Consider the following 25000-nt stretch of genomic DNA (forward strand, 5'->3'; position numbering starts at 1 on the left):
GAGAAGGAGGAGTTGCACTGCTCATTAAAAACCTGTGGGGATTTGAGGAAATGGAAGGAATGGATGGAATGGGCGAAAGGGACTACATAGTAGGAACAATCCAGTCTGAGGGTCATAAGGTGGTAACTGCAGTAATGTATAACCTGCCACAGAACTGCAGGAGGCCAAGAGAAGATTGCGTCGACAGCAACATAGCAATGGTAGACACACTAGCCGAGGTGGCCAGAAGTGCTCACATGGGGAGAGCAAAGTTACTAGTTATGGGTGACTTCAATCACAAAGAGACTGACTGGGTAAATCTGGAGCCCTATGGGGGTCCCGAAACATGGAGAGCCAAGATGATGGATGTGGCACTGGAAAACCTCATGCATCAACATGTTAGAGACACTACCAGAGAGGTGAGGATGATCCAGCAAGACTGGACCTTGTATTCACCTTGAGTAGTTCGGACATCGAGGATATCACATACGAAAGGCCCTTGGCGCTAGTGATCATGTGGTTCTGTGCTTTGATTACATAGTTGAGCTACAAGTGGAGAGGGTAGCAGGAACAGGACGGGAAAATCAAACTACAAAAGGGTAGACTACACATGCATGAGGAACTTCCTGTAAGACGTTCAGTGGGAGAGAGAATTAGTAAGAAAACCAGTAAAAGAAATAGACTATGTGACAACAAAATGCAAGGAGGAAGAGGAGAAGTTTGTTTCAATGGATAACAGAAATAATGGGAAGATCAGAAAGAGTCCTTGGTTCACCCAAAGGTCCAGGGAGGCAAAAAACTAAGAGTACTAGAGAATGGAAAAAGTACAGAAGAAATTGGACCCAGGAAAACAGAGATATTAGCCGAAGAGCCAGTAACGAATATGCACAGATAAAAAGGGAGGCTCGGCGACAATACGAAAATCACATTGCATCAAAAGTCAAGTCTGACCCGAAGTTGCTGTATAGCCATATCAGGAGGAAAACAACAGTCAAGGACCAGGTAATCAGGCTGAGGAAGGAAGGTGGAGAGTTCACAAGAAACGACAAAAGGTTAGAATCTCAACATGAGATTTAGAGAGGTATTTACAGTGGAGACAGGAAGGACTCCAGGAATTCAGAACAGGGTGGTACACCAACAAGTGCTGGATGAAATACACACAACCGAGGAGGAGGTGAAGAAACTATGTGAACTTGATACCTCGAAGGTGGTGGGACCAGACAGCATCTGTCCATGGGTCCTTAGAGAGGGAGCAGAGATGCTGTGTGTGCCACTAACAAAAATCTTCAACACATCCATTGAAACTGGGTAACTACCTCAGGTATGGAAGATGGTAAATGTAGACCCACGAGGCATTAAATTGCAGACCTGTGTCACTGACGTGTATAGTATGCAAAATCATGGAGATCGTCAGGAGGGGAGTGGTGGAGCACCTAGAAAGACACAAACTTATAAATGACAACCAACACGGTTTCAGGGAAGGAATATCCTGTGTCACAAACCCACTAGTTTTTTATGACAAGGTAAAAGAAGACACGAGAGAGAGGGGTGGATAGACTGCATTTTCTTGGACTTCAAGAAGGCCTTCGACACAGTTCCTCACAAGAGATTAATACAAAAGCTAGAGGATCAGGCACTCATAACAGGAAAAGCACTACATTGGATCAGAGAATACCAGACATTTAGGCAACAACGAGTCATGGTACATGACGAGGTGTCAGAGAGGGAGTCTTTGACAAGCGAGTTGCACAGGGGTCAGTCCTAAGACCTGTGCTGTTTTTGTTATAGGTGAATGACATAACGGAAAGGATAGACTCAGAAGTGTCCCTGTTTGCAGATGATGTGAAGTTAATGAGGAGAATTAAATCGGTCGAAGATCAGGCAGGACTACGTAGAGACCTGGACAGACTACAAGCCTGGACCAGCAACTGGTTCCTTGAATTTAACCCCGTCAAATACAAAGTCATGAAGATCGGGGAAAAGCAAAGAAGACCGCAGACTAGGTGGCCAAAGACTGCAAACCCCACTCTCAAGGAAACAGATCTTGGGGTGAGAATAATACCGAGCACATCTTCTGAAGCGCACATCAATCAGATAACTGCTGCAGCATACGGGCGTCTGGCAAACCTAAGAATAGCGTTCCGATGCCTCAGTAAGGAATCGTTCAAGACTCTGTACACCGTGTACGTCAGGCCCATATTGGAGTATGCAGCACCAGTTTGGAATGCACACCTGGTCAAGCACGTCAAGAAATTAGAGAAAGTGCAAAGGTTTGCAATAAGACTAGTTCCAGAGCTAAGTTGATTGTCCTACGAAGAAAGGTCAGGAGAAATCGGCCTGACGACGCTGGAGGACAGGAAGGTCAGGGTAGACATGATAACGACATATAAAATACTGCGAGGAATTGAGAAGGTGGACAAAGACAGAATGTTCCAGAGATGTAACACAAACAAGGGGTTACAATTGGAAGTTGAAGACTCCTACGAATCAAAGGAATGTTAGGAAGTATTTCTTCAGTAATTGAGTTGTCACGAAGTGGAATCGCCTAGAAAGTGACGTAGTGGAAGCAGGAACCATACATAGTTTTCAGACGAGGTTTGATAATGCTCATGGAGCAGAGAGGACCTAGTAGCAATCAGTGAAGAGGCGGGGCAAGGAGCTTTGACTCGACCCCTACAACCAAAAATAGGTGAGTACACACAGAGTAAAGAGGCGGGGCCAGGAGATGAGTCTCGACCCCAGCAACCACAATTAGGCGAGTACAGTTAGGCGAGTACAGTTAGGCGAGTACACACACAATCTCTCTCTCTCTCTCTCTCTCTCTCTCTCTCTCTCTCTCTCTCTCTCTCTCTCTCTCTCTCTCTCTCTCTCTCATACTACTTGGCAGCTTCCCTTCCACAAACCTTTCGTGTTCCATTCTACATGCACAAGGTGTCCTCCTCTTCCATCTCCATCCCCTTCCATTATCCATCCATTTACCTCTCCCTCTCACTTCTTTCTATTCACTCTCAGTTCTTTCTGTCTCCTGGTGCCCCGTAGTTTTGCAGAAGTGTGTTCGGCTTTCAGCCCAAAGGACCTGGGTTCAATCCCAAACTGCTGGAGACGTAAGGGCAAGTCTTCCACCCATGAGATGCTTATTAGGATATGTGCCACACTGCTGCTTTCAGGTTATCCTGAAGCATTACCTTCCAGAACGAAAGTCTTCTTTTTCTTTCATCTATCTTATCTCTCATTTCCCCTTCAACCTATCATTATTCCCTTCCCCTCTTACCAACATTCCCTTTCCTCACTCCTTCCCCTCTTTCTACCTACACCTTCATCGTCGCCTGCTCTCCAAATGCTCTCATTCTTCTCCTCATTCCCTCCCCCCTCTTCTCTCTCTCTCTGTCTCTCTCTCCCTTCCCCTTCCCTCTCGCGTGACATGGCCATAATGATCCCTATACCACCGTGGTGCCAGTGGTGCCAGCGGTGCCATGGTCCTCACTAATGGCTGCCACAGTGGTCATTTTCTTGGCCTTACTCTGATTCACCGACACAGCCTCCTCGCTCACTCTTGCCTGCCAGGCTCCAGCTCGGCTATTTTTGGCAGGACGAGGGCGCATTACTTCGGCCTTGGGATGGGAGGTAGAGGGAAGGGGAGGCGCACCGTTCGATTAGTCTAGCCGGGTTGAGAGGTCGATTACTCTCGTCTAGGCGAGCATAGAAGGCTAGTCGGCTACTTTGCCGGCCGTATCACAAGCGTTAGTATTCCCCCAGTGTGTGAAGGGATTCGCTAGCTTAGTCTCGCCTTGCGGAGATAAACGCTCGATTAGTTTTGCCAGGTGGTGAATCGCATTAGTTTTCCCATGGCAAATGAAGAGTTAACTTGAATATTTTCTTTTGTTTTTATTTTCTGAAGAAAAGGTGCTTCGCTTAATCTAGCCAGGCTAAAGGTTCACTATTAACCTTGCAAGATAGAGATTAAACTCGCTTAATTTAGCCACGCGGGAGATAAATTCGCTTATCCTTGCCGGCTGGTAAGGTTGACTCACTTTCCAAGCTGACTGCCTGCTGGTTTAATGCGGTTTAAAGCCTATCGACTACACGAGGGTCATTACTAGGGCTGCAGGTCACCTGTTTGACACCGGTTAATAAAATTTTAATCTCTCATTGTGGATAACTCTGTGTAGATACACAGAGATATCCACCGAGAAGTGTACATCACTCAGCTCCTACTGGCATTTGTGTGTGCCCAGTTACTTTCTCCAGGTGAAAGTTAAATTTAGTTTACCTTTCTTTTTGTCTTGTAGAGGACGTGTCACTGTCTCTCCAGATCAAAATGATTTTTTTTATTTAACGATTTTAAATCAAACTCATTTCTTTTTTTATTTTTTATGTTGAATAATCTTGACTTCTAGATTCTCTGTCTGTTTTCTACTTTTAATTTGAATATTAAGCAATAGCTAAAAAAAATGTTTGATTAATTATCACCTGTCAGCCACAATTATCACCTGTCAGCCACAATTACTGTCACAAACCAACCACCAATAGTATTAATTACACACCAACCATCAGTATGAGTCACGCACCAACCACCAATAGTATGAGTCACGCACCAACCACCAATAGTATGAGTCACGCACCAACCACCATTAGTATGAGTCACACACCAACCACCATCAGCTAACAACATTCAGCTAGTTAATTATCCTTAACTGTCTCTCGATTAAGGGTGCTTAATCACTTAGTGTCAGCTGTTAGTCTAGTCCAGGTGAGCTTCCGTCAGTTAACTCACTCTTCCTCTCCAGAGGAGGAAATACATTCACCATCACTCATTCAGTAGCTGTCTTGCCAAAAGTATGCAGACATCATACACAGTTCAAATGACCTTCTGAAGTGGAACATTCTCGCCCCTTCTTCAGAGTGCAGGCACTCCTTTTCTCAAATCTGGTTAACTGGTTGCCCCGAATTCCTTCATAAATATTTTCTTGGTCACACTCCAACAGCACGCCAAACTATAGAATCCAATTGTCCTCATTAACTCCAATATGAAATGCTCTCACATTTCATATCGCTCATACCTCTTGCACTCATAACCTCCTTCACTTCTTCCTTCCAACCCTTCCCAGGGCGATCCCACACCATGCTTCCTTTCACCACAGACAAACACGCTCCTGGCCATCCTATTCTTTACAAGCATCACAACCCCTCCCCAACCCTCCGAATTATACCTTTGGTAACCCCCACATCGTTTTCAAATATCTAAGTACTAAATTCTCTGCATAATACACACACCATACACTGCTCTCAAACACGATGTGTCTGTCTCCAGCCTCCTCGCTGCCGCGTTTAATGCCCTTGATAAACTATTGTAACAATTTTCTTTTTTTATTATTCGTATAATCATCATCAGTAGTATATATTCTAGGGTCTTCACACCGCCTGAGGCATTGGAGATAATCAAATTTGATTCAGGAAAGAAAGAGCGGTAAGTACAATTTTTTTTTTTTTGGCAAGATTCGTTCAGCATCACGGCATCTCCTTTGAATGGATAGTGCAAGAAGCTAGAAAAGACTAAAATAGGCTGGGAGGCTCGGATAGGATAGGTTAGGTTAAAATAGGCTAGGAGAAGCTAGAATAAACCGTACGCTGGGATATGTTAAGGTTGACTGAGAAAGTCTAGAATGGGATAAGATAGGCTGGGAAAGACTGAAACAGGCTGGGAAAGGCTAGGATAAGATTGGTTTGTTTATCTTATGTAGCACAAGTTTGCTGAATATCATTGCCAGTTTTTAGGCTAGAACATTTTCTTATTTCCGTCAACTTGTACTTCTATTTCTAACTCTGCTTCTGCTTTTACGGGATTTCTATCCTTTTAGGATTCTCTCCCTATTTCTTAACTTTTTCCTGCTTCTCTCTCTTTTCCATTCTTATATCTTGTATTGTCTTCTCTATCTTCCTTTTGCCTTTTACACTCCTCCTCTTCCTTCAGTCCCTACGATTCCTTCCTCATCATCCATTCCCTCGTAGTCACCATCCTCACCATCCATACCTTCTCTCCTCCTACCTTCGCCTCGAAAGCCTCCCTCATTCTCGCTAACCTCCCCTCCCCAATCCTTCATAATATCCATCTCTTTAGTAATTATTACAAACCTTTCTGTCTCTTCCCCGTCTCCCTTCCTCTTTTTACCCCTTTCCTTGAATCCTTCCCCACCTCCCTCCATCCCCCCTACCCATTCTCATCACCGCATTTTCTCTGCATCCGTATTTCTCACTGGTTTTCCTTCCTCTTATTCTCTTGCCATCCCTCCCTCTGCATCATTCTCTCTGCCTCCATCCTTCCCTAGCTCCCATCTTCACCTCGTCCCCCATGATTAAAATGGGTCCGGCCATGGGGGATCACCCTGAGGTGACATTTGGCTGATATAGGATCTCCTTGACCCTTGCTGGTCGAGGGGTAAGCAGGGGACCCCCATTATAGGGCTAGAAGGGTACAGAGGGGTAAGCAGAGACCCCCCCAGTACAGGGGCAGAAGAGGAACAGAGGGAATTTTGAAAGACAGGTGGGCCGAGAGTGAGGGGGAAAATGAAACTGCACAAAGTTAAAAGACAAATGGATTATTATTTTTATTAATTATTATTTTCAACACACCGGCCGTCTTCCATATTGGTTGGGTGACACGAAAAAGAAAAAAAAATGAAGAAAAACTTTCACCATCATTCAATCACAATCATATCAGAGGAGCGCCGATACTACAGTTCAGATGTCACCCGAAAGTGCAACATCCCCACCCCTCTTCAGAGTGCAGGCACTGAAATTCTCACCTCCAGGACTCAAGTCCGGTTAATCGGTTTCCCCTGCTCATACTCCAACAGCATAAGAAACCACTAGTAATATTATTATTATTTAGCAAGAATTGATATTGCGTACAGGGAAAGATTTTTCGAGAGGCGGGAAACAGGTACACAAGTCAATGTGTAGACAGCCATTTCTGTCTGCTAGTTTCATATTCGCACTCCGGTGCTGCCCTCTCTAGGCCTGCCTAGGTCAGTGGAACGCTGGGCCCACTCTCTCTCTCTCTTTCACGGCCTACCCTCTCGGGTTCAACTGCTTCCCTCCGCGGACTGGCTATCGGTCATTCCCTCACATTGTCCGTTGTGTACTCACTCCTATCCAATTAAAGCCAAACTAGTCCACGGCCCTGTCTTTGCTACCTACACTACCCCTTTCGGCACTAAACAGCTGTTCAACAGAAAGAACAGTAATAGCATTGGTGACAGCGGTGGTCGCAGCGGTTGTGTTGCCTGAGGAGGGAAGGAAGAGGTATGAAGTTGTCTTCACTTCTTCACCCTATACACGAAGCATCCGTCTCTCAGCGAGTTATCCTGATGTCGTGTCTGCACGTTTTATCATCCAGACAGGTACATGCAGGATCCAGGCCGAAATTTGCCACAGCACCCCACGCTGTTTCTCAAGTAACGTGTTCAGCGTCACTTGTATGTTGCTGCTGTTGTTCAGCTCTGTACTGCTATTTCAGCAAGTCAGAGGTGAGTTTGTGGTGATTTCAGCATCCAGTGTGGGTGTTTCTCCAAGTGGGTAAGTGTGAGAGGAAGTAGCCGGGTTCCTCACCTCACTCACACCTCACCCGCCTACCACCACACTCCACTATGTACTCGCTCCCTCTGCAGTGTTTTCTGCTATTTTCCATGTGAATTCATTGCCAGAGCTGTGTATCCGAGTGCCTGAGGCCACTCAAAGCCACGGGGATCACCAAGCCACGTAGATCAGCAAACCACGTGGAGTGTGGACGATGCCACGTGGATCTACAAGCCATGTGAGTTACCCAGCCAGATGTCTCAAGCCACATGCTGTGGAATGCTGCCAAATAACTCCACTGACGTCACCTCACAACGTCACCCATGATGCTGCCCGACTTCATCACTCCAGGACGTCACCTCGCGATGTCTGACATCACCATGCTGCCTGACATCACCTAGCAATGTCACCCCATGACAACACCTTATGATGTCACTCCTGATCGACAGTGTTAGTTTCACAGTGAGCAATATGTTGTGTTGTCGAGAAGACTGAGAAAAGATATGCGTCATGTGTTAATTCCTCTCATTCAGTGTTCTCACATGTTTGTGTATAGTTTAGTGTCGATTTTTTGCACAGAAAAGCATCATTTGCTAGTAAGCCCTGTTGTACCACATGTGCAATGCGGGTGTGTGCAGTTTTCCGTGTGTCCTGTGTGGTCTTGAGCCCAGTTATGTGGACCACAGGTCTGTGCCCAGACCACTGTCTAGCACCTCGTGTTACTTGTCACCCGGTGTGACCTGCATGTTGACAGTCGATATTAGTCGGCCCCAGCATCTGAGCCTCTTATACAGAAAGCTTTTTATGTGCGCTGCTCGTGATGTCCTGCAGAATCGTACCTGCTACGATTCTCATCGAGATTTGTTTCACTTCACCTCCAGATTATCAGAGTGCAGTTGTATGTAGATAAACAAGTCTGGTGATGCTTAGACTAACCTCTGCTATAACTCCAACTGCCGAGAGAATGACACTCGTCAAGCCGCAGTTAGCTCTGTCGGCAGGCGCTGTGTCAGCCTCGTGTCATAACTTCAGTGAGCAGCCTGCACAAAGATGATGTCACTTTGACTGCTATCCCACTCACTCCAGTATGGTGTATGCTGTTATGACTCCCAGATGTTTTGCCGAGTCAGAAGTCCTGCAGATTACTGATGAAGCCTCACTCGAGGGCACCAGCAGGTTTTGCCCCAGGTTGAGTGAAACCTGTAGCAACTCCTACGATGACTGCTTCAGCGTTCTGGAGGAGACCGTACCCTGTTACATCACAGCTCAGCCCCAGCGATGTCTCCTGTGTTGCAGTATCTGTTCAGATGCAGGAAGACATGCAGTGATGCCCATCGATGCTCACTGCCTATGACCACAATGTTTAGTACACCCCACCTGTTTTTTTCTTCCCTCCCTTTAGGAAGTTTTTTTATGTCCATATATATATATATATATATATATATATATATATATATATATATATATATATATATATATATATATATATATATAAACGTTTTTGTGTTCTGTGCCCTGTTCCTGCGAGAGAGAGAGACCGAGATTTTTTTTTTTACTGCCAGTCATGGTCGGGGTCAACCATGGTGGTGCGTGGCCAAACGAATGTAGACAGCCTATACTGTCTGCATAGACAGCCTATGCTGTCTGCCAGCTGAGTTCATATTTCATGCCTTGCTAGTGCTGTCACCTATAGGCCTATGCCACTTCAGTATGCCTAGACCTGCCTGCCTCTCACTCTGTCAGCGGCCTTCACTCAGTCAACAAGGACTACTACTCTCTCCCTCACTGGGCATGGCTCTCCCAGGCCATGGGCACTTAACACACTGCCTGCATACCCCACGACATTGCACCCTGAACCCTGCTCTGCAGGAATGACCAATAATCTGGCAAACATTGGTGGTCACCAGTCCTTTGTTTCCTGACCAAGGAGGACATTGACTTACAGGTCAAGTCTCCCATTCCACTGCAGGATTTGGTGGTCAACCAAGGAGTACTGTGCTGTGTTGCACAGCTGGTGGACCCTGTCAGAACCATACACCAACTGGTGATAATTGAGTCCCAGGTACCAGCTAGTCTCAGGTTGATCCACAATGTCCCAGGTGCAGTGCACCACAGGAAAGACCGCAGCATCAAACAGGCCCGAATGAAATATTTCTGGCCTAAGATTACAGGGGAAATTGCCAAGCACGTACACAAGTGTGTTGTTTGTCTACAGCACAAGGGTACCATTACAGGTCGTAATCCCATTCTAAAGTATCCCATTACAAAGGAGCCCTGGGAGAGAACTTCTGTCGACCTGTTGAAAAACTTCTCGACCTCGGAAAAGGGAAATAAGCACCTGCTTGTAATGGTAGATAACTTGACGCGGTACTGTGAATTAGTACCTATTCCTGACAAAACTGCCGAGACTGTTGCAAATGCTTTCCGTGAGCATGTCGTTCTTCGTCATACCTGCCCACGTGTCCTTCTGTTGGACAATGGGTCTGAGTTCATAAACGCCATAATGCAGGATCTTTGCTCCAGATTTAACAATCACCAAGTATCAGTAGCTTCACGCCACCCTGCGAGTAATGGCCTTGCTGAACGTACAAATCACAAAGTCCTGAAGGGGCTCAGGGTAACCGTTAACCCAAGTTGTACAACATGGGATGAGGCTATCCCGGATGTTCAGTGTACACTAAACTCTTCCCTCAACAGCTCGATCGGAGAGAGACCTCATTTTGCTTTGTATGGCTATGACAAGCGCTTACCATATGAAATTCTGTTTGCTCTGCTTCGACCTACTTACGACACTGATAACCCCAGTGTAGTTAAGATGTGGACCATGCAGCTTGTTTTCCAGTGAATTTGAGAGAACCTTATGAAAGCTACTGATAGGTTCACATCTGATCGTAATGCCCTTGCCAAGGAAAGCAAAGTGGAACCAGGTTGTAAGGTTATGTTGCTCAACCCAGTGCAGACCACAGGTATGCATGAACTTGTTCCCAAATTCATTGGTCCTTACTGTGTCCTCCAACAGCTCCATGGCAATATGTTCGAGGTGAGGGAGATTGCTACTGGAACTATCAAAGAAGCTCACCTTGACCACATGAAGTATGTAGACCATGTGCAAGCCGGAGTAGAGCTGGAGTCACGTGATTTGCAAAGCCACAATCAGACTCATGCTAATGACAACCCATTTACTTCTTCACCCACTATTCCTGTTACTGATGACAGTCCAGTAAGGGTCCATACTTATGGCATGAGACCCAAGACAACAGTACATTTCTGTGACACTGACGTACCTACTGACTCCTACGCTAGCTATGCTAATTGTTTTCTTGCAGAAATGGGTATAAATGCACACACATTGTATAGTTAGTTGATAATGGAGTCAGGGTGGACATGTAAATATGCAAATAATTGTAGAAGGGTACCCAGAGTATAACGAATTCCACGGAAATAGTCTTATTGTAGGTATGTGTACCCAGTGTCTCTTTTAAAGCTTGTATTAAGGTCAGGGCAGTGCCGCAATTTGAGTCATATGTCACACCTTAGGAAATGCTACTGTCTGTCTGTGTTTGCAGATGTGAGGGTGCAACAGCGTTCATGGACGAGTAGTCAAGCCTGATCAGCCCTGTGGACAACCTGTACATAGAAGATTTTAGTTCCAGTGCTGACGTCTCCTGGCACTGTCCTCAACGAAGCTGTGTGGGAGTTTTTTTTTTTTTTGCCTGCTGCATTTTACGTCCATTTTTAATTTACGAGTGAGCGAAAGCCAGTCCCTCCCTGGGGAAAATATTGTAAGTAATTCTTTCACACCTTAGGGCCCACCAGTATCGTCCCGTTGGGACAACGCGAGGTGCGTGGCCGAGCAAATGTAGACAGCCATTTCTGTCTGCTAGCCATATTCCATGGCACTCTGGTGCTGCCCTCTCTAGGCCTGCCCAGGTCAGTGGGATACTGGGCCCACTCTCTCTCTCTCTGTTCACGGCCTACCCTCTCCGGTTCAACTGCTCCCCTCCGCGGACTGGCTATCGGTCATTCCCTCACTTTGCCCATTGTGTACTCACTCCTATCCAATTAAAGCCAAACTAGTCCACGGCCATATCATTGCTACCTATGTTACCTCCTTCGGCACTAAACTGCTGCTCAATAGAAAAAAAAACATTAATAACAAATATACGAGAGTATAAGGTAAAAAGAAAGATATCAGAGGTCTTGGAAGTTTTCACTGAGGCTATCTGCTGAGAAGAACTATCCACCTCTACTTAGATTAAGAACTAGAGTGCACTATCTAGGCGTATGAGCCAAGGATTGAAATGCAGAAAGTTAGTAATGAGATGTGATACCTTGAGTGAGCATTTTCTTTTCTTTTTTTTCAAAACAATTGGTTCATATTTAGTAGTATTTCCCCGCAAGGCTCCGCCGCAAGCACAAGACTAGCAAATTTAAAAAAAAAAAAAAAGGCACAACACCGTGACTGGAACAATGCACAAAAAACCCGCAAATTTAAGTTTAGCTTTCAGGGACATCAAGAAGTCATTTACTTTATACACGGAATATTTTATGCTCGTCTTTTAGTATGCAGCGCCAATATGGAATCCATACCTGGTTAAGAATGAAAGAAACTGGAAAAATGTAAAGAGTTGCAACGAAACTGGTACCAGAGGACCAGGAAAAGCTAGAGGAGGTACATCTGATGACTCTGAATAGAAGGACCAGTAGCAACATGATTAACATGTATAAAATACAGTCATAAGGGTAGACAGGAAGTCGGTTTGAGAGGAGAGTCTCAGGAACGCGAGGGCACAGTTGGAAGTTAAAATCACACATCAGTCATGCGAGTATTAGGAAATACTTCTTTAGCCTTAGAGTTGTAGAGGCAGAATCCGTACATAGCTTTAGATAGGCTGGTCCAGTACCAGAGACTCGATCCCCGAAACCACAATTAGAGTACACACACACAGGGCAAATGTAGTCCCCATTTTTAAGAAAGGAGAAAGAAAGGAAGCACTAAACTATAGACCAGTGTCAATGACGTGTATAGTATACAAAGTCATGGAGATTATCAGGAGGAGAGTGTTGGCACACCTGGAAGGGAACAAGATTATAAGCGGCAGCCATCACGGATTCATGGAAGGCAAATTCTGTGTCACAAACCTACTGGAGTTTTATGATATGGTAACAAAAGTAAGACACGAGAGAGAAGGGTGGATTGAATGCATTTTCTTGTACTGCAAGAAGGTCTTCGACACAGTTTTTCACAAGAGATTAGTGCAGAAGCTAGAGGATCAGGCACGTATAACAGGAAGGGCTCTGCAATGGATAAGAGAATACCTGACAGGGAGGCAACAATGAGTCATGGTACATGATGAGGTATCACAGTGGGCGCCTGTGACGAGCGGGGACCCCACAGAGGTCAGTTCTAAGATCAGTGCTATTTTTGGTATATGTGAATGATATGATGGAAGGGATAGACTCAGAAGTGTCCCTGTTCGCGGATGTGAAGTTAATGAGGAGAATTAAATCAGATGAAGATCAGGCAGGACTACAGAGAGACCTGGACAGGCTGGATGCGTGGTCCAGCAACTGGCTCCTTGAATTTAACCCTTCCAAATGCAAAGTCATGAAGATCAGGGAAGGGCAAAGAAGACCTCAGAGTATAGGCTAGGAGGCCAAAGACTGCAAACTTCACTCAAGGAGAAAGATCTTGGGATGAGTATAATACCGAGCACGTCTCCGGAAGCACACAACCAGATAACTGCTGCAGCATATGGGCGCCTGGCAAACCTGAGAATAGCGTTCCGATACCTTAGTAAGGAATCATTCAAGACTCTGTACACCGTGTACGTCAGGCCCATAATGGAGTATGCAGCGCCAGTTTGGAACCCACACCTAGTCATGCACGTAAGAAAACTAGAGAAATTGCAAAGGTTTGCAACAAGACTAGTCCCGGAACTAAGGGGCATGTCCTACGAGAACAAGTTAAGGGAAATCGGCCTGACGACACTGGAGGACAGAAGGGTTTGAGGAGACATGATAACGACATACAAAATACTGAAGTTGAAGACTCAGTTGAGTCAAAGGGATGTTAGGAAGTATTTCTTCAGTCATAGAGTTGTCAGGAAGTGGAATAGTTTGGCAGGTGATGTAGTGGAGGTAGGAGCCATACATAGTATAAGACAAGGTATGATAAAGCTCATGGAGAAGGAAGAGAGAGAACCTAGTTGCGACCAGTGAAGAGACCGGGCCAGGAGCTGAGTCTCAGCCCCTGCAACCACAGTTAGGCGAGTACACACACACACACACACACACACACACTCTCTCTCTCTCACTCCAAAAGCCCGAGGGGCCTTTTATCGGCAATCATAAGTGAGGGGTCAGAGAATCACTAAGGGAGGAATTATTACGGAAGCCTCCACACGGTCCACCAAGACCTGATTTGATCCGTTTCATACCCACGTAGTCGAGCACAATGGTCGCCATGTCACCAGTGCCAGCATAGTCCTCTTTGACCTTCCTCGACTGCCCTCTGATGGGACACAGAACGACGATGGGAATGGACGAGGAGGAGGAAAAGGAAAAGAGGAGGAGGGGGGGGGGGTAAGAAAGAGGAGAAGGAAAGCACCAAGGGGTATGGGATTTTTTCATGTTAGGACTAACTTCCAGAATTCTTTTTTCAGTATTGTCATGCTTAGCGACGTTGTCAGTGCTACTCTATGTGGCTGTCTGTGGCTGTCTGTGGCTGTCTGTGGCTGTATGTGGCTGTATGTGGCTGTATGTGGCTGTATGTGGCTGTCTCTCTCTCTCTCTCTCTCTCTCTCTCTCGCCATCCCTCTTCCTTCCAGTGATTGAATATTTTAAGATAACATTCTGATGTCTTGTGCCCCGCGGACCCTGCCTTTCCTTAGCTCCGTTATCTTCCTTTTCTAGTACGATATCCAGCCGGCAGGGGAGGGGAGGAGAAGGGGTTAGGGTTTTGGGACAGCAGGTTGTGGTGGGGTAAGATGGTGGGAGGGGGATCATGGGGTCTCGTCCATTACTTCACAATGCCACGGATGTTTCAATCGACCCAGATGGAACCAGCAGTTAAGGATAACGTCGACTCCCCCTCCCTCGAGTCTATATCCCAACCTGTCAAGGATATCATAGATCACTAGTCAGTGATGAGTACAGCTCGTGGCATTTACTAAAGGAAACGTTTCGCCACGAATGGCTTCTTCAGTCCAAGTAATTAACAATGATTATGAATAGTGGGAGGGGTCACGGGGTAGACGGGAAAGTGTGATAGTTGTATAATTAATAGTGGAAATAGTAGTAGCAGTAGTACTGGAAGTAGTAGAACTAGTTGTAGTGGAAGCAGTAGTAGTGGTAGTGGTGGTTTTAGTAGTAGTGGTAGTAGTAGTGGTAGTAGTGGTAGTAGTAGTAGCAGCAGTAGTGGTAGTAGTAGTAGCAGCAGTAGTGGTAGTAGTAGTAGTGGTAGTAGTAGTGGTGGTTGTAGTAGTAGTGGTAGTAGTAGTGGTGGTAGTAGTAGTGGTAGTAGCAGTAGTGGTAGTAGTAGTAATAGTAGTAGTGGTAGTAGTAGTGGTAGTAGTAGTGGTAGTAGTAGTGGTAGTAGTAGTGGTAGCAGTAGTGGTAGCAGCAGCAGTAGCAGCAGCAGTAGTAGTAGTAGTAGTAGTAGTATAATTGTGGTGGTATGGGCTGGGTTTGAGAACGATCTGTCAGCATCACATTACAGTTGTCTACAAAACGGACAATATGCTGTTGATCAACAATTTGTATATGGGATGTAGGGCTTTTGATGGGTTGTTACTAATGGCAATTAGTGCAGCCTTACACACTTTCCTTTTAGTCAGTTATCTTCGTTGTACCGTTACCACCACCACTACTACAACTATTACTACTTCTGCTACCTCTATTACTACAACAACTACTATCACCACCACCACCGTCTCGCACCTTGCCTCCTGCCACTCTATATACTCGTTCTTAGTTACTTTTGCATTAGGACTAAAGCCACTCTGGGCGACACGTTTCTTTTCAATATTGTCTTTCCACATCTTGTCGACACTTCCTCACGATTTGCTTTCTACTAGCAAGGGATATGAGACCTGAGTCGATATCCTGTGTAGTGAGGTATACCCCAAATAGTGAGATATATCGTTAAGGTAATATTATTAACTAGGTATTACCCCGATGGGGAGAATCTGTAGCGGTTGTCGGATTTTCTTAGGTATCCCCCGACTGGGTTTCCATATAGCTAGAGCAACTAGAATAAAGCAAGAAAATAGTGAGGGGGGATACGCAAAAGTGATGCAGGGAAACAGTGAGGGATACAGAAGAGTGAGGGAGGGAAACAATGAGGGATACAGAAGAGTGAGGGAGGGAAACAGTGAGGGATACAGAAGAGTGAGGGAGGGAAACAGTGAGGGATACAGAAGAGTAAGGGAGGGAAACAATGAGAGATACAGAAGAGTGAGGGAGGGAAACAATGAGGGATACAGAAGAGTGAGGGAGGGAAACAGTGAGGGATACAGAAGAGTGAGGGAGGGAAGCAATGAGGGATACAGAAGAGTGAGGGAGGGAAACAATGAGGGATACAGAAGAGTGAGGGAGGGAAACAGTGAGGGATACAGAAGAGTGAGGGAGGGAAACAATGAGGGATACAGAAGAGTGAGGGAGGGAAACAATGAGGGATACAGAAGAGTGAGGGAGGGAAACAATGAGGGATACAGAAGAGTGAGGGAGGGAAACAATGAGGGATACAGAAGAGTGAGGGAGGGAAACAGTGAGGGATACACAACAAGAATATAAGTTACAGTACCGAGGCTGGAACACTTCTCAAGTAACACTTAGAAGAGGAACCTGGAATCTTATGAGGACGTTCCGGTCCCTCATGGAACACTGACACGTCACGACAAGTCGTTCCATATTTCCTGTCTGACTTAAAGTCGTACTTCGTTTTGTATGTCAAGTCATACTTCATGTCGTTTGTCGTGTCATATTTCGTATAATATTTAGTGTCATGTATCGTGTCTTTTTTGTAACATTTCGTGTCGTACATAGGGTTTATTATGAGTGTAACAATGTTACATGTTTCGTGTCGTATGTCACGTCACATATCGTGTCGTAGTGTCGTATGCCATGTCGTATTTCGTGGAATACTTGGTATCACATATTGCATTATATTCCGTGTTATATCTCGTGTTGTAACACGTCGTGTCATATTCCGAGGCCACTTTTAGTGTCATTTAGAGTATACTCTGAGTGTAACATGCTCACAGTATAAAATATTACAGCGTCTTCTTTCAAAATGTTTCACATTTCAGGTTGAGTCACATTGTACAATGTGTCACGAGTCTTTTTGTCAAACATTAATTGTCGCACATCAAGAGACGGTGCGTCAGGAAACTTTTTAATATCCAAATGGCAGGAGAGAGAGAGAGACGGGGAGGGGGAGGGGAATAAGAGAGAGGAAGAGGGGTAGAGGGAGGAGGGGGTGGGATGAGAGGATGAATAGGAGGAAGGAGGGGAGAGAAAGGGGGGAGGAGGAAGAGAAGGAAGAGAAGAGAGGGGGGAGTGAATAGGAAGAGCAGGGGGAGGAGGGATGAAAGGAAAAGGGAGGAAGTCATATGAGGGAAGGAAGGACGGTGTAAGGAGGAAAAAGAGATAGAGGGAGGGAGTGGAGGACGAAGAGCAGGAGAGAACGAAGTGAGGTGATGATAGTAGTAAAAGGGGAGAAGGGAGCAGAGAAGAGGAAAGGAAACAGAGCGGAGAGGAGGGGTAGGAAGAAAAAATAAAGGTAAATAGGTAAGACGGGTAGAGGAAAGAGACAGAGGGAAGAAAGAGGAAAATAGGAAGAAGGGAGAGAGAGGAGAGGAAGAGAAAGGCAGAAGATGAAAAGATAGAAGGAAGAGAGAAGTGGAGGTGAGAGGGGGAGGGAAAAAGGGTGGATGAATGAGGAAGAACTGGTAAGGTAGGGAAGTGAAGTAAATAAGAATACGAGTGAAGAGCATGGAAAAAAAGAAGAGAAAAGGAAGGGAGAAGGGATGAGAGAAAAGGGACTAAGAATGAGGGAAGAAAGGTAAGGGGTAAGAATTAAAGAGGGTGAAGAGAGACAAGTAGCTAGGGAGAAGATACAAGTGATGAAGAAGAAAAAGAAAGAGGAGGAGGCGAAAGAGAAGGAGGAAGAGAAAAAGAGAAAAGGACTGTATCGGAAAACCAGAAAATCGATAACAATCTGACATCACACAAAAAAGCCGGTACTAAAATCCGTCTTAATCGAGCATCATAAGAACTTCCGACATCAAGTGGAAACCCTCTAGAAAAATCCACCTAAATCCGACACCACAATAATGATCATAGTAGAACCCGTCTTAATCCGGATACAGGACAATAAATCCTATGAAATAACCCCCGGTTTTTATTAATAATGGAATGACCTCCAGCAATAAATCCCATATTAATCCGATGAAACAAGAAGTCCAGAAGTGTAATCACAGTGCGGAAACGGCCAAAGGGATGTCTGAGCAATCCGTCTTGCAGATGCCTACAAGAACGCAACAAATCGAGCAATACAATCCGACTGACAGATACCATTAAGAACGTTGAAAACTTTGAACATAAATAAACTGGGCAATGTCTTCTGAAATGAAGGAAGATGGGCGGAAGTTAGGAAGCTAACAAGACCACCCTTCCCGTTCCCCCATTCCGTGGCTTGTGAGCAGTGTATACATAGGTTGTATACCGTACATTATGCTGCCGCATAGCGATGAGTGTATAAACTATACGTAGTGCCCTACACTTGATCAAAAGTAAATAGGTAAACTAATAATTTAGTGACTCGAATTGAATAATAATAGCAATAACAATAAAAACAACAATAATAATAATAATAACAATAATAATAACACGTATGCGAAAACCATTTGCTTCCACCATGTATCCTGTGTTATACATCACATGGACTTCACACATCATTCATTAAGACGTGAATTCATAAAAAAAATGCAACAAATACACCATTCCACTATTGGGTTTACTGAAGGGAAAATATACACTGTATGTGTATTTATCAAATTTATTATGGGATCAAACACACAAGTTTGTCATACAGGCTCAGAGTGCTGGAAAGTATTAGCATACACATGATAAAAACACACATATATATATATATATATATATATATATATATATATATATATATATATATATATATATATATATATATATATATATATATATATATATATATGTGTGTGTGTGTGTGTGTGTGTGTGTGTGTGTGTGTGTGTGTGTGTGTGTGTGTGTGTGTGTGTGTGTGTGTGTGTGTGTGTGTGTGTGTGTGTGTGTGTGTATACTCACCTAATTGTACACACCTAATTGTGGTTGCAGAGGTCGATACTCAGCTCCTGGCCTCGCCTCTTCACTGATCGCTACTAGGTCTTCTCTTTCTCCTCTTCCTGAGCTGTCATACCTCGTCTTAAAGCTATGTATGGCTCCTGCCTCCACTACATCACTTGCTAGGCTATTCCACTTCCTGACTACTCTATGACTAAAGAAATACTTCCTAGCATCCCTGTGACTCGTCTGAGTCTTCAGCTTCCAATTGTAACCCCTTGTTTCGTTGTCCCCTCTCTGGAACATCCTGTCTCTGTCCACCTAATCTATTCCACGCAGTATCTCGTATGTCGTTATCATGTCTCCCCTGACCCTTTTGTCCTCTAGTGTCGTCAGTCCGATTTCCCTCAACCTTTCATTGTAGGACATTCCCCTGAGCTCTGGAACTAGCCTTGTTGCAAACCTTTGTACTTTCTTTAACTTCTTGACGTGCTTGACCAGGTGTGGGGTCCAAACTGGTGCTGCATACTCCAGTATGGGCCTGATGTACATGGTGTACAGTGTTTTGAACGATTCCTTATTAAGGTATCGGAACGCTTTTCTCAGGTTTGCCAGGTGTTTGTGTGTGTGTGTGTGTGTGTGTGTGTGTGTGTGTGTGTGTGTGTCTGTGTGTGTGTGTGTGATTTTTTACTCTACATTTGAACATTATCTGGGGTCTTCATCATAGGTACATGGAAATAGTGTTATAGGTACTTGGATAGGCCATATTACCTTACGAGTGATCAGTGGCGTGTCAAATTACTCACTCACACACTCACTCACACACACACACACACACACACACACACACACACACACACACACACAATCAGCTGTTCCAGAGTGTGTACCTCGACCGAGACAGAACACAAGAAGAAAGGATGACACTGAAAGAGAGGGTGCAACGTCGCAAGGAGGAATGGGAGGCAAGGAAGGTGGAGAGCAGGAGAAATCAGGCCCACGTGGAAGAACAAACACAACCCCCTCCAGTACCACCCACAGAAGGAGCAACCATGGCAACCCCAAAGCAACCAAACGACCTAACCCAAAACCCACTCACAGCACCCTCTGTCCCCATCCCCCTCAGCACAAACTCCACCCCCACAGAAACCCACAGTAACCCACACATCCCCTTTTGCATAAACCCCACCCCCACAGTAACCCTCAGTAACCTGTACATCCCCCTCAGCTCAAACCCCACCCCCACAGAAACCCCCAGTAACACACACAATGTACCCTCTCCCCCCATCCCCCTCACCCCAAACCCCACCATCACAGTAACCCACAGCAACTCACACACTGTACCCTGTATCCCCATCCCCCTCACCACAACCCCCTCCCCCATTGTAACCCCCATAGGCCCTCTTCCCCATCCCCCTCACCACTACCCCCACACCAACCCCCTATAGGCCCCTGCTCCCCCTAACCCACCTCTTTCCCCAGTCCACAGTTATTGAAAAGAAGTTGAAGGTTTGGTACACGAACACGGATGGAATAACGAATAAATGTGAGGAGTGGCACGAAAGAATCAAGGAGTTGTCCCCAGACATCGTAGCGGTTACAGAACCGAAACTCACTGGGATAATAACAGATGCAATCTTCCCATCCGGATATCAGATCCTGAGGAAGGATAGAAGGAGCAGGGGGGAGGAGGGGTTGCACAACTAATAAAAAACCGGTGGGGTTATCAAGAAATGGAAGGTATGGACGAGATTGGAGAAAGGGATTACATAGTAGGTACAGTTCAGTCAGGGGAACACAAGGTAGTCATTGCAGTTATGTATAACCCACCACAGAACTGCAGGAGGCCAAGAGAGGAATATGATGAATGCAACAGAGCAATGGTGGACACACTAGCTGAGGTGGCAAGAAGGGCCCACTCAAGTAGAGCGAAGTTACTGGTCATGGGTGACTTCAATCACAGGGACATTGATTGGGAAAACCTGGAGCCACACGGGGGTCTCGAAACATGGAAAGCCAAGATGATGGATGTGGTGCTAGCAAATTTCATGCACCAACATGTTAGGGATACTACCAGAGAGAGAGGGGAGGATGAACCAGCAAGACTGGACCTCGTGTTCACCCTGAGTAGCTCAGACATTGAGCACCTCACATATGAAAGGCCCCTTGGAGCTAGTGACCACATAGTTATGAGCTTTGAATACATCATGGAGCTAAAATTGGAGAGGATAATAGGAGTAGAAAGGGAAAAGCTAAACTATAAAAGGAGGGACTACACAGGAATGAGAACCTTCCTGCAGGAGGTTCAGTGGGAACAGGAGTTGGTAGGAAAATCAGTAAACGAAATGATGGACTTTGTAACAACAAAATGCAAGGAGGCAGAGGAAAGGTTTGTTCCCAAGGGTAACAGAAATAATGGGAAGGACAGAACGAGCCCTTGGTTTACCCGAAGGTGCAGGGAGGCAAAAAACTAAGTGCTCTAGAGAATGGAAAAAGTACAGAAGGCAAAGGACTCAGGAAAATAGAGTGATTAGTCGACGAGTCAGAAACGAGTATGCACAGATTAGAAGGGAGGCACAGCGGCAGTATGAAAATGACATAGCATCGAAAGTCAAGTCTGACCCGAAACTACTCTACAGCCACATCAGGAGGAAGACAACAGTCAAGGACCAGGTAATCAGGCTGAGGAAAGGTGGGGAGCTCACAAGCAACGACCAGGAGGTATGTGAGGAGCTCAACATGAGATTTCAGGAAGTATTTACAGTGGAGGCTGAAGGGACAATGGGAAGACAAAACAGTGGCGTACAGCAACAAGGGATATACCAACAAGTGTTGGATGAATTACACACAACTGAGGAGGAGATGGAGAAGCTCCTAAGTGACCTTGATACCTCAAAGACGGCGGGACCGGACATCTCTCCGTGGGTCCTTAGAGAGGGAGCAGGGACACTACGTGTGCCACTAGCCAAAATCTTCAACACTTACCTTGAAATTGGGCAACTACCTGAAGCATGGAAGAAGGCAAATGTAGTCCCTATCTTTAGGAAGGGAAACAGAAATGCAGCACTAAATTATAGACCAGTGTCACTGACATGTATAGTACGCAAAGTCTTGGAAAAGATTATCAGGAGGAGAGTGGTGGAGCACCTGGAGCGGAATAAGATTATAAACGACAGCCAGCACGGATTCATGGAAGGCAAATCCTGTGTCACAAACCTACTAGAGCTTTACGACAAGGTAACTGAAGTAAGAAATGAGAGGGAGGGGTGGGTTGATTGCATTTTCTTGGACTGCAAGGCCTTCGACACAGTTCCTCACAAGAGATTAGTACAGAAGCTAGAGGAACAGGCACGTATAACAGGAAGGGCACTGCAATGGATCAGAGAATACCTAACAGGGAGGCAACAGCGAGTTATGGTCCGTGATGAGGTATCACAGTGGGCGCCAGTGACGAGCGGGGTCCCACAGGGGTCATTCCTGGGACCAGTGCTATTCTTGGTATATGTGAACGACATGACGGAAGGGATAGACTCAGAAGTGTCCCTGTTTGCAGATGACGTGAAGTTAATGAGGAGAATTAAATCAGACGCGGACCAGACAGGTCTACAAAGAGACCTGGGCAGGCTGGATATGTGGTCCAGAAACTGGCTCCTAGAATTTAACCCCGCCAAATGCAAAGTCATGAAGATCGGAGGAGGGCAAAGAAGACTGCAGAGTATAGGCTAGGTGGCCAAAGGCTGCAAACCTCACTCAAGGAGAAAGACCTAGGAGTGAGTGTAATACCGAGTACATCGCCAGAAGCTCACATTAACCAGATAACTGCTGCGGCACATGGGCGCTTGGCAAACCTGAGAATAGCGTTCCGGTACCTCAGTGAGGAATCGTTCAAGACTTTATACACTGTGTACGTCAGGCCCATACTGGAGTACGCAGCACCAGTTTGGAACCCACACCTGGTCAACCCCGTCAAGAAATTAGAGAAAGTGCAAAGGTTTGCAACAAGGCTAGTTCCAGAGCTAAGGGGAATGTCCTATGAAGAAAGGTTAAGGGAAATCGGCCTGACAACACTGGAGGACAGGAGGGTCAGGGGAGACATGATAACGACATACAAAATACTGCGTGGAATAGACAAGGTGGACAGAGACAGGATGTTCCAGAGATGGGACACAGAAACAAGGGGTCACAATTGCAAGCTGAAGAGTCAGATGAGTCAAAGGAATGTTAGGAAGTATTTCTTCAGTCAGAGTAGTTAGGAAGTGGAATAGTCTGGCAAGCGATGTAGTGGAGGCAGGAACTATACATAGTTTTAAGACGAGGTATGATAAAGCTCATTGAGCAGGGGGAGAGAGGACCTAGTAGCGGTCGGTGAAGAGGCGGGGTCAGGAGCTGAGTCTCGACCCCTGCAACCACAATTAGGTGAGTACATTTAGGTGAGTATACACACACACACACACACACACACACACATACACACACACACACACACACAAACACAGAAGCGGGGCCAGGAGCTGTGAATCGATTCCTGCACCCACATAGAGGCGAGTACACACGCACTTGCACAGTCAGCTTAACTTTCCTCTCGACGAAGTTTTCCAACCTTCTTCCTGGTATTTAGGCTAACATTGCCGGTTTAGAGGGAATGACCTAGTCGAACTTGATACTGAATGGGAGAAGAAAGTGGAATAGAGGCAAGGAAAGGAAGAAGCTGAGGTTATGAATAGGTAAGAATAGCGGATTGTTAAAGTAGGTGTGGGTGTGGAGCATGTGGCTCGGATCAGGGTGGAAGGAGAAAGAGAATGTGGGGTTGAGAAAAGGCACAGAGAGAGAAATGGAAAAGGAAAGGATAGGAAGAAGGAAAAGATAGGAGGAAAGGATGTAAGGGTAGGAGAAACTGAGGATTGTGTATATACAGCATGTTAGGGAAGGAGGAAAAAGACAAAAGATGGATGGAAACTTAAAGGTAGCGAAAAATAGAGGGAATGGATAGGACGGTAAAGGGAACAGGGAAGGAGACGGAGTGAGTACTTCGGGATAACAGGTTATCTCCTGGCACCAGTAAACTAAGATCTCTTGTGGTTTTGGATCCTGTCTCAGAAGAAAAAAAGAAAAGGAAGAGAGAGAGAGAGAGAGAGAGAGAGAGAGAGAGAGAGAGAGAGAGAGGGTAGTCGGTAGGGAGAGGGGATACTCTTCCTTTCAAAGGCTCCTGACAGGGATTGCGTTAAAAATCAAATTTAGGCTGACCGCATCTCTCGAGGACCGGATGAGAAGGAAGGAAGTGGGGAGGGAGAGTAGTGAGTGAGGAGGGAAGTTTGCCTAGAGGGAGGGACGATGGAAGAGCATGTGAACGCGTGGGTAGAGAAGGAATGTGGAAGATAATACGAGGCAAGAAACGAGGAGATGGAGCATGGTAGGATAGAATGAGTTAATGGATTTTACGGAGGGGTAAAAAAGAGAAGGGGGGGTGAGGGGAATGAAAACTCAAGATTACAAAATGAGGATGCCACGAAAACATGGTTCCCAGGTCAGGTGGTTCCTGGTGAAAGACCGACAGTGACCACCAGCAAGTCCGAGATCGAGAATCTCAAATCTGGAATAGAAATTCACTTTACGTAGGAAGAAGTTCATATTTAGCCATGTTTCATCCATAATGGGCGAATTGCATTTAAAACAGCCCATTGTGAACAAAACAGTGCAAAAACGATTTCTCCCTGCCTAAAGTGCCTTTCATTTACAAATTTGCTTGCGCTTTTGCTTTATTTCCTCCTCAATTCGATATATTACTCCACATTCGGATATAGGTAGAAAAACACTTTTGCATAGAATCACCTCATTCGATATCTGGAATCTGTTTCGAATAAAATATACAGAGAGGTACTGTCAAGAAATTAGTAAGAATTTATCTCTGGTTAAAGGAGAGGAATGTACGCTAGCCTACATTACAGACAAGTATGGCAGACAGAACACTGGGGCTAAAGCAAATCATTGCTACAGATCGCGTTTCCCTCTGGGTAGAGCTTGACAGATTTCCACCCAGAGCGAAACGTGGTTAGCTCGGCGACGAGCGTCTTCCTGCCGCAGAGGAAAGGACTCTGGCCAGGTCACGGCTAGGTCACACTCTCTG

Source organism: Cherax quadricarinatus, chromosome 17 (genome assembly GCF_038502225.1).
Source record: "Cherax quadricarinatus isolate ZL_2023a chromosome 17, ASM3850222v1, whole genome shotgun sequence".
Classification (NCBI taxonomy): domain Eukaryota; kingdom Metazoa; phylum Arthropoda; class Malacostraca; order Decapoda; family Parastacidae; genus Cherax; species Cherax quadricarinatus.